Source organism: Balaenoptera physalus (assembly GCF_965194825.1).
Source record: "Balaenoptera physalus genome assembly, chromosome: 6".
Lineage (NCBI taxonomy): Eukaryota > Metazoa > Chordata > Mammalia > Artiodactyla > Balaenopteridae > Balaenoptera > Balaenoptera physalus.
Genome location: NC_138885.1, coordinates 106,417,738 through 106,426,853, shown reverse-complemented (window position 1 = coordinate 106,426,853; position 9,116 = coordinate 106,417,738).

The window sequence follows — 9,116 nt, the reverse complement described above, 5'->3', positions numbered from 1 at the left end:
GCATTTAGGATGTGTTACTGCCACATAACCTGGCGTTTCTTGGCTCGTGTCCAGATACCCACACGTCCCCTGTTTTTAATCAATGAAAATGTTCACACACAACTAGCTCGTTTTGTAATTTTAAGAAATATATATTTTTTTCTTTTTTTTTGGCCACGCCACGTGGCATGTGGGATCTTAGTTCCCCAACCAGGGATCGAACCTGGGCCCCCGGCAGTGAGAGTGCCGAGTCCTAACCACTGGACCGCCAGGGAATTCCCAGAAAATATATTTCTTAACATATATATCTGTGGGTCTCAGTTTCCATGTCTGTAAAGTAAGGGAAAGAATAATAACATAATAATAATATCAAATGTTAACTAAATGCTTATCATGTGTCAGGCTGAGTACTTTACTTTTTTATTTATTTATTTTTTTGGCTGTACAGCATGCTGGATCTTAGTTCCCTGACCAGGGATTGAACCCATGCCCCCTGCCATGGAAGCGTGGAGTCTTAACCACTGGACAGCCAGAGAAGTCCCAGGCTGAGTACTTTAGAAAAAGTATCTCATTTTATCCTTACCAACAACCCAATGAGGTAGGCATTTTTATTATTATTATTATTATTATTATCATTATACAGACAAGGGAACAGAGGCCTGGAGAGGTTAGGAAACTTGCCCAAGGAAATAAAGATACTAAGAATAATTAGTGATGGAATGGAATGATCTGGCACCAGAGCCTATTCTCCTGACTTCTGTGCTGTATCTGTGGGGTCATCTCTAACATCCTGTCCATCTGGGACCCACTAAGACTCTGTGACATTGCCATATGGTAACAACTGCCCTAGGTCTTCAATTTTGAAACCAAGACCCATTTCCACCACTGCCCTTCTCTTGTAGGTTTAAGAAGATCATTTGTGCTGTGCTTTGAACATCTTGGAGGAAGCCACCAGAGAAGTGGAGGGGATGCCCCAGGCCACAGAGGAGGATGTGACGCCCCTGGGTGCAGGGTCTGCTCCAGTTACTTTCCTCTCCAAAGTTGCTGCCTTGCTGTGTGAGAAATGTGCCACCAAAGCAGAAAGCCTTCCTGCTCTTGCCGGCAGATTTTTATATAGAGATGGAGATCACTTACTGGAGAAGTGGTAGCCAGGGAGGGGGCTTCCTCTGGGCGAGGCCGGGATGAGGAGGTGTGGCCTCATTGTGTGGCTCTGGACTCAGGTTTGCAGCCCCAGGTCGCAGGGGATTTTGTTCATTTTATCCTACTAATCCTCACAACAGGCATACCTCAGTCCCCTAAGAAAGGAGCAAGGCATAAGAACTTTCCCTAGTGGAAGCCCAACTCCTTTCACAGAATGACACTGGAGGAACACACACAGACTTCCCATATCTTGAGCCCAGTGAGACCCTGCAAGGAACCTGCATCCATCTCCCTTCTTCTGTTAGGCAGAAAGGCTGTTTTGAGAAGACATTTTCATTCTCTCTTGATGACCTGGCTCTAGAGATGGAAAAAAGCTCAAGAGTCCAACTGATCTGAAAAGAAACTGGTTCCTTCAGAAGAACAGAAATGCCAAACTAAGGGCCTCCAGAGTCTCTCAGCCAGAGGGCAGTAATGAAGCTCTCACCCATAAACCTGTCCCCAGAACAATCCTGAACTCCTTCCAAGGCTCTTGCAGATTCAAACCTGGGGTCTTGTCATGGAAAGAGCCCAGAAGTAGACTCTTGGCTCTGTCATTACCTAGTTGTATGACTGTCGGCAAGCCACTTCACTTCTCTGGATCTGCACCTCCTTCTCTGCGAACGATGGAGCTGGATGAGACACCCTCTAAGTATGCTCCCAGCAGTATGATTCCAGGATGCCATGGGGTCTGTGGTTCTGGGACCATACTGGCATAACTGTCTTGCCTGACCATTAGCAAGAATGGCATCATTGGTTTATCTCCTCCCATCCACTCCATCCTCCCTAAGTGTTATTGGAAGACTGGTGTCTCTTAACTTCTGTCCCTCTACCTACCTTCTAGCCACATCTAACTCTCCTCCTGTCCCCACTACCAGTGTGTACAACCTGTGGAGGGGAAGTACAGATGGATGCCACCAAAGGTCATCAGCCACTTTGTTTTGACCCTCAGCAGCTCTGGCAAAGGACATGGCAGAATTGCTGTTGGGGTGTATATGAGGATTTCACTCACCTGCCTTCTCCTCATCTTCCGTTAGCTGAGTTCACAGAGATTTGCTTCCATTTTGGCATCCCTAAGAGTAGAGCTGAAGCATGAGAGGGACAAGATGGACTGTTTTAGGGCCCTAAGCAATATGACGTGAGTAACCCCTCATGTTTTTCTATGAGAAAGAGTTCTACCAACGGCTGATGGTCAATGACATCAGCAAACCAACCCCCTGCTCAGGCTCCTCTGATCACAACTCCAGTGCCCCCCATTCAGGTGCTCTTCACCATGCCTTCCTTTGGGCAACTAAATTCTTACTCCCTCCCCTGCAGGGGAGTGTCCTGCAGTACTCCCCCCTACCCCCAGCTGATCTGGGCCCTAACTCACTGGTGCTGACTCAAAGAACAGCAGACCCCTCAGGCAGCCGGAGGGTGGACCCGGGCCAGAGCCTGCAGGAGTGGGCAGGAGGGCAAGCAGAGGCGGGAAACCCATCAATCAGCCTGTCACCAAGTCTTTGCTGATCCCCTCCCCCACTCCCTACCGGGACTTGGTCCCATGCCGAGCTGCACAGTGGGGTCCCAGAGAAGGAAGGGGAGAAGACAGCAGTCTTTATTTTGTGGCAGCTAAAGATGTAAAGATGGAGCTCATTCTTTTTGGGGGTCCAACCCCAAGTGTGCTAACCCACCGTCACTCACGGGAGGAAGGTCTGGGTACTGCTGGTAAAGGCTGCCACAGTGGAGTTTAGGGAAAGGGGCAGCCAGGGTAGAGTTTTGAATCCGTATTTCCATAAGAGTGAGATAATGTCAGTTGTTTATAAGAAAGAGAGGAGGCAAATGGAAATTACGAGGAGAGTTTAATGCCCTCAAATCGACACCCTTGGTGCTACCATTGCCACCGGCCCCCCCTTTTCTCTCCTACCGGCTTGCTGGGTATGGGGTAACTCCTTTGAGTTAAAGCACTGTTTTTAAAATGTCCCTGCTAAAATGAATCAACTATGCTACTCTGAGAGTGTCTTTTTAACCCTGTTAGTACCCAGGATTGCATTTGCAGAGAGGGAATACAGGCCCATAAAAGATTCAGGGGCACAGAAAAGTGACTTTGGGATGAGGAGGATAAACTTTAGAACCCGAGAGCCCTAAGCAGTGAAATCATGACTCAATGAGTTACCTCGTGTAACTGAACTAGGGGCAGTTAGTCAACTCCTTTGAGGCTTAGTTTCCCCATCTAGCGAACAGGAGTAAAGCAGCAACCTCCACGGGGCCTCGGTAGGAGAGGCACAGTACTAGCACTGCATAGGCATTCTGTTCGGGAAATGATACCCGGGCACTGAGTAAAGACGAGAATGGGGAGAAATGAGCTCGTGGGGAGGGAGCACCAGAGAAAACGGCACTTTCTCGTCCTTCTGAGGCCAGGCTTGACGAGCAAAACGTATCCAGGGCTCCCTCTGCTGTCCATTCTTTACACCCATCTTCCTGTATCAAATACAACGTGCCCAGGGTCCTGAGTCTGGGGCGCAGAATGGGCACGTGTCCTAATTTAATCAGTGGAGTCCTGTTTGCACTTTGTTAACGTTATTTCTTGAAAACTTTCTTTCCTTTCCATTCTGCTGTCCCTTCCCTAATTTTATGCCTTTGTCTCATGCCTAGGTTGGCCCTCCCATCACCAAAATCCTTCACAATATATCACTCTCAAAAAACCTCAGTCTCTATCTGTCAAAAGAAAATGTTCTCTGAAGTTGAAGCCAGTAAAATAAGAGTTAAAGTTCGATAACGTAACTTCTAGGTTCAAAGTTCATCCTTTTTCCACATTATCACCTCTCTCTGAAGCGTGTGACCTTAAACATAACATTTAACTTCTCTAAGCTTTTTCCTCATCTGTAAAATGGAGGAAACAATTGTATTCATCCCATGAGCTTGGTGTGAGGAGAAAGGGAGACAGTGAAGGAGCAAAGGAGAATCGACAACAGAAAGAGCAGTCAATACCTGCTATGATCTTAAAGCACAGTGCGTTCAAGTAACTGAAGCAAGTTAGGTGCTTAGAGTGGAAACAGAACATGAAAACAGATAAGACTGGAAAGGCAAACAGGAGTCAAGTCATGAGCAGCATCGGAAAATATGGTCCCACAGTCACCCAGTGCAGGCTGTCGTGAGGATTACGTGCGTTTATACGGGTCAAGCCCTTAGAACAGTCAGGCTCGCCACAAGGCGCATGTGTTAGGTATTCCTGATAAAACCCTCCCGCCGCTAATCACGACTTAAAACGAAAGCAGGGAAATTTGTAAGCAGAACAGCCTTGAGTCGATGAGTTAAGAAATAGTTGCTTGAAGGAGAAAAGACTTAGAAAAAAGAACATCAGGAAAGAGAAGTGAAGACCCACGTCAACCCTGTAATACTGGCCTTTGAATCTTAACAAATTACACCATTTCATGTGCATGTGTGCACACTCATGCACACACACACACACACACACAGTTCCCTCTCAACAGAGAGAAGCCCCTCTCCTACTGGCTCCCTTTCAAGCCATACCTCCACTCAGCAAGCTGTTGGCTCTGCCCAGTGGTAGCGCCATTAGGGCATCTCCCTGCGTCAGTGTAATCTTTTGACCTACTTTTGGCGGGCCATGCTCTCATTTAGGTTCGCCCACTGGTTTGCGTCTTCATTGCTCTAGTTACTCAATTGGAAAGCCCAGTGTTTTTGACAGTGTATTTATTTAATACTTTCCTCCTGTACTGACCTTCTGAAAGGGAAAAAAAATTCTTGAAGACTCTGAAAATGTGGTTAGAGACCTGAACACCCTAAGTTTGACAAATGCTTGATAAATAAAATCTTATTCAATTAAATGCATTATCACTACAGAAGAGTTTTGTTTTTACAACTGGTAAAAATAATTTTTAGTATTATTAACAAAATGAAAATACTAAATTAAAATGTTCTCTTCAAAGTAGCAAACCCTAGAAAATACACCCAAGTTCATCTTAATTATATATTAGTGGGTTGTCTGTCCCAAAAGGCCTGTAATTATTAAATCCTTTGGTCTCTTTCTTTACTTAGTCTGCTTGGTCACATGATGACATTATGGAAATTTTAAAATAACTTAATACTTACTAAACTGTAATTTTACACAAGCGCTTAACCATTTTATATATGCCCTCAAGATGAATCTTCCAAACCTTACACTTCATTGCCAGGCTATGTTCCTTTCTTGTGGTTATATTGTATCACCCCCTAGCGTTATATATGATGCTTGCAGCCAATACATGATGTCAAATCTCTGCTTTATTGAAGGAATGAATAATATCTGTACATAAGTACTTTCCTGATTTACAGATTAGGTTTCCAAAGAATATATGTAAATCCATTGGGTTCCAAGGCCAAAGTGCACTATATAAATCTTCAAAAACATCTAGAGAACTAGTGACCATATCATGATACCTTATGAAAGTTGTTTTCCAAAGTCACTGCACAAAATATATAGTGAATATAGTGTTATAAAATCAACACTGATTATTCTGTTTTCCCCTGCTGACATTTCTAGAGATACATCAATGTTTAATGTCAATCCACAAAAATGGAGTGGCAGGCTTCAGTAACAGAAAACAAAACCATAGACAAAGAGATGGCTCTAGTTCCACTTAAAAGGTTAACTTCTTTTTTTTTTTTTTTTTTTTGGTTAACTTCTTTTAATGATTAGCATCTATTACTATTATATCTTGAGCTGCTGAAATAGTTCTTGATATTTTTTAGTTTTTTTTTGCTTCATAGAATTTAATTAACATGTTTTAGAGCTTATAGTGACTCCAGCTTGCTGGGTCTTCTTGTTCATTGGCACTGACTTTGTAGAATTTATCAGTTCTCCTTATTTCCTCTAAGTTCTTCTATTAATTCTTCAGTTTGCTCCTCAAGAACATCTTCAGAGCCATCCCCACCTACTTATCTAGTGTTTCCTATCTTCATCAATGGCCCAGAAATGCTAAAAAATCATGCACACATTTTTTGTTTAACAATATAAATGTCCCTGTTTCTAGCAATGCTTTTCTGCCTTGAAGTCCACTTTGTTAAATATTAATACTGCTTTTGTTTCACGGATTAGTGTTTTCAGGTTATATTTTTTTTATCCCTTTATTTATTTTTTAAAAATTATTAATTTTTTTTTTATTATTTATTTTTTGACTGCGTTGGGTCTTTGTTGCTGCCCAGGCTTTCTCTAGTTGCAGCGAGCGGGGGCTACTCTTTGTTGTGGTGCGCGGGCTTCTCACTGCAGTGGCTTCACTGCAGTGGCTTCTCTTGTTGTGGAGCACGGCCACTACGCTCATGGGTTCTAGAGCTCAGGCTCAGTAGTTGTGGCACACGGGCTTAGCTGCTCCGCGGCATGTGGGATCTTCCCGGACCAGGGCTTGAACCCGTGTCCCCTGCATTGGCAGGCGGGTTCTTAACCACTGCACCACCAGGGAAGTCCTACCCCTTTACTTTAAACCATTCTGTATCTTTGTTTTTAGTGTGTCTGTATCCTTATATTATTTATATCTGATTCTTTAGGTCTTTCTTTAATCTTTATATTTTGTGTATGTAATCCAATTTGACGATCTTTATCTTTTAACTGAAGCCTTTAGTCTGTTTATATGTAATATTATTACTGATACATAAATACATACACCTGTATTTATGTATCTGCTTAAATCTACCATCTTACTACGTACTGTCCTACTAGTTCTTTTCCTATCCCTTCTGTTTTTTAATTCTATTTCCACTGCGTTAATTTGTTATACATTATTTTCTATTCTTTTAATGATTACCAGAGATTACAACATATACTTGATTTGTAGTTTGACCTCTTCCAGAACAATCCAAGAACCTTAGAACATTTTAGCACTATTTACCCTTTCTCAACCTATATGCTATTGCTATAATACATTTTAGTATTACCCCCAAATTTATTATTGCTACTATTTATACAGTCTATATTCACGTGTACTTACCTATTTCTCCTTTTTTGTTGACTTTCATTACTTCCTGCATTTTCAAGTCTTAGATTAGTTATTTTCTGTCCAATAGGTGGATCTGCGATAATAAATTGTTTTGTTCGAAATTGTCTTTATTTCACCTTCATATTTTAAGAATATGGTCACTGAGTATAGAATATGAAGAACTTTGAAGATATAAATCTACTGTCTTACAGAGTCTATTGTTAAGAAGTTGACTGCCTTAGTGCTGCTCTTTTTTTCTACTAGCTGCTTTTAAGATATTCCTTTTGTCTTTGGTATTCATAACACTACAATATTCTTAGGTGTGATTTTCTTTTCACTTATTTTGCCTAAGGCTTACAGGGAGATTTTTGAATATGTGGCTTGATATTTTTTTATTGATTTGGGAAAATTCTTACCCATTATCATCCCTCCTCTTTCTCCTTCTGGAACTCGTTACACACTTGTTATTAGAACTCTTCATTTTATTTCCTATGTTTCTTACACTCGTTCATACCTTTCCATTGTTTTTTGTGCTTCTGGATATTTTCTTTTGATTTCCCTTTCTAGCCACAGGTTCTCTCTTAATCTGCATCTAATTTGCTATTAAATTAATCCATGGAATTCTAATTTTAGCTACTAAATTTTTCACTACAAGAATTGTTTTGTTTCGTTTTTTTGGTAATAAAATTCTTAGTCTTGTCTTTTATTACCTTGTTCATATTATGTAGTTATTTCAAAGTCAATGTCTGATAACTCTATTGTTTGGATACTCTCTGGATCTGTTTCCATTGTTCATTGTTTCTCTTGGTTTTTAATTATTTATTTATTTATTTTTATTTTTATGGCTGTGTTGGGTCTTCGTTTTTGTGCGAGGGCTTTTTCCAGTCGTGGCAAGCGGGGGCCACTCTTCATCGCGGTGCGCGGGCGTCTCACTATCGCGGCCTCTCCTGTTGCGGGGTACAGGCTCCAGATGCGCAGGCTCAGTAATTGTGGCTCACGGGCCCAGCCGCTCCGCGGCATGTGGGATCTTCCCAGACCAGGGCTCGAACCCGTGTCCCCTGCATTGGCAGGCAGATTCTCAACCACTGCGCCACCAGGGAAGCCCCTCTTGGTTTTTAAAATCAAACTATCTTGTCTCCTTGTACACTTGGTTATTTTTACTTGGGTGCCAGATATCATATATTTAAAAGTATAGCGATAATTGAAGTTTAGAATATCTTTTCTTTTTCCAGAGAGCATTTACATTTGCTTCTTGTAGGCAGCTAGGGCACTAGGAATTCTAAATTAACTAAATCCAGTCATGGGTTAAGATGATTCAGAACTCATCTTCAGTCCCAGTGAGGACTTATTTCTTGCTCATTTCTACTCCCAGTGTGTAGCCTGCTGGAGGAGTTTTACTCCATACTGGGATCTCACCAAATCAAAGGAAGAGCTAATACCCAGGCAAGAACCTGGGCAACTTCAGGGAATCTTAGAGGCAAAAATTCATAATCTGTCTCTTAGGGTACTTCCACTAAAAGACTCAATTCCAGCTAACCACCTCTCTCTGTGTGTGACTCTGCCCAATTTATAAATTCCCAGAAGAATAATTTGTTTGATCAATTATATCAGTTTGTATTGTGACCAAGGATCCTGCTATTGGTAGTCCCACCATAACCAAATGGAATGAAAAAGGTAAGTTGCGCAAAGGAAGAGATTTGGGGAGACAGAAATGTCTTATTATGGAACATAAGAAAGAGTAAGGAATCAGAGATCACAAAAGATGGGGAACAAATTTGGAGGAGAATATGATTTCAGCTCTAGAAATGTCAAAACAGGTTTCTGTGAAACATCTGATTTGTTCAGGGTGCCAGCAGAAAACAGATGGGACACTAAAATGGGGTGATTGAGGAGAGCTGAATGAAGGGACTAAGGTCAACAATGTGGGCAGGGTTAAGGGAAACCAACAATGGATGAAGCCTTCAAGGACTAGTGACAATGGGGAGTCATTACCACCCTAGGCCTTCAGGAATA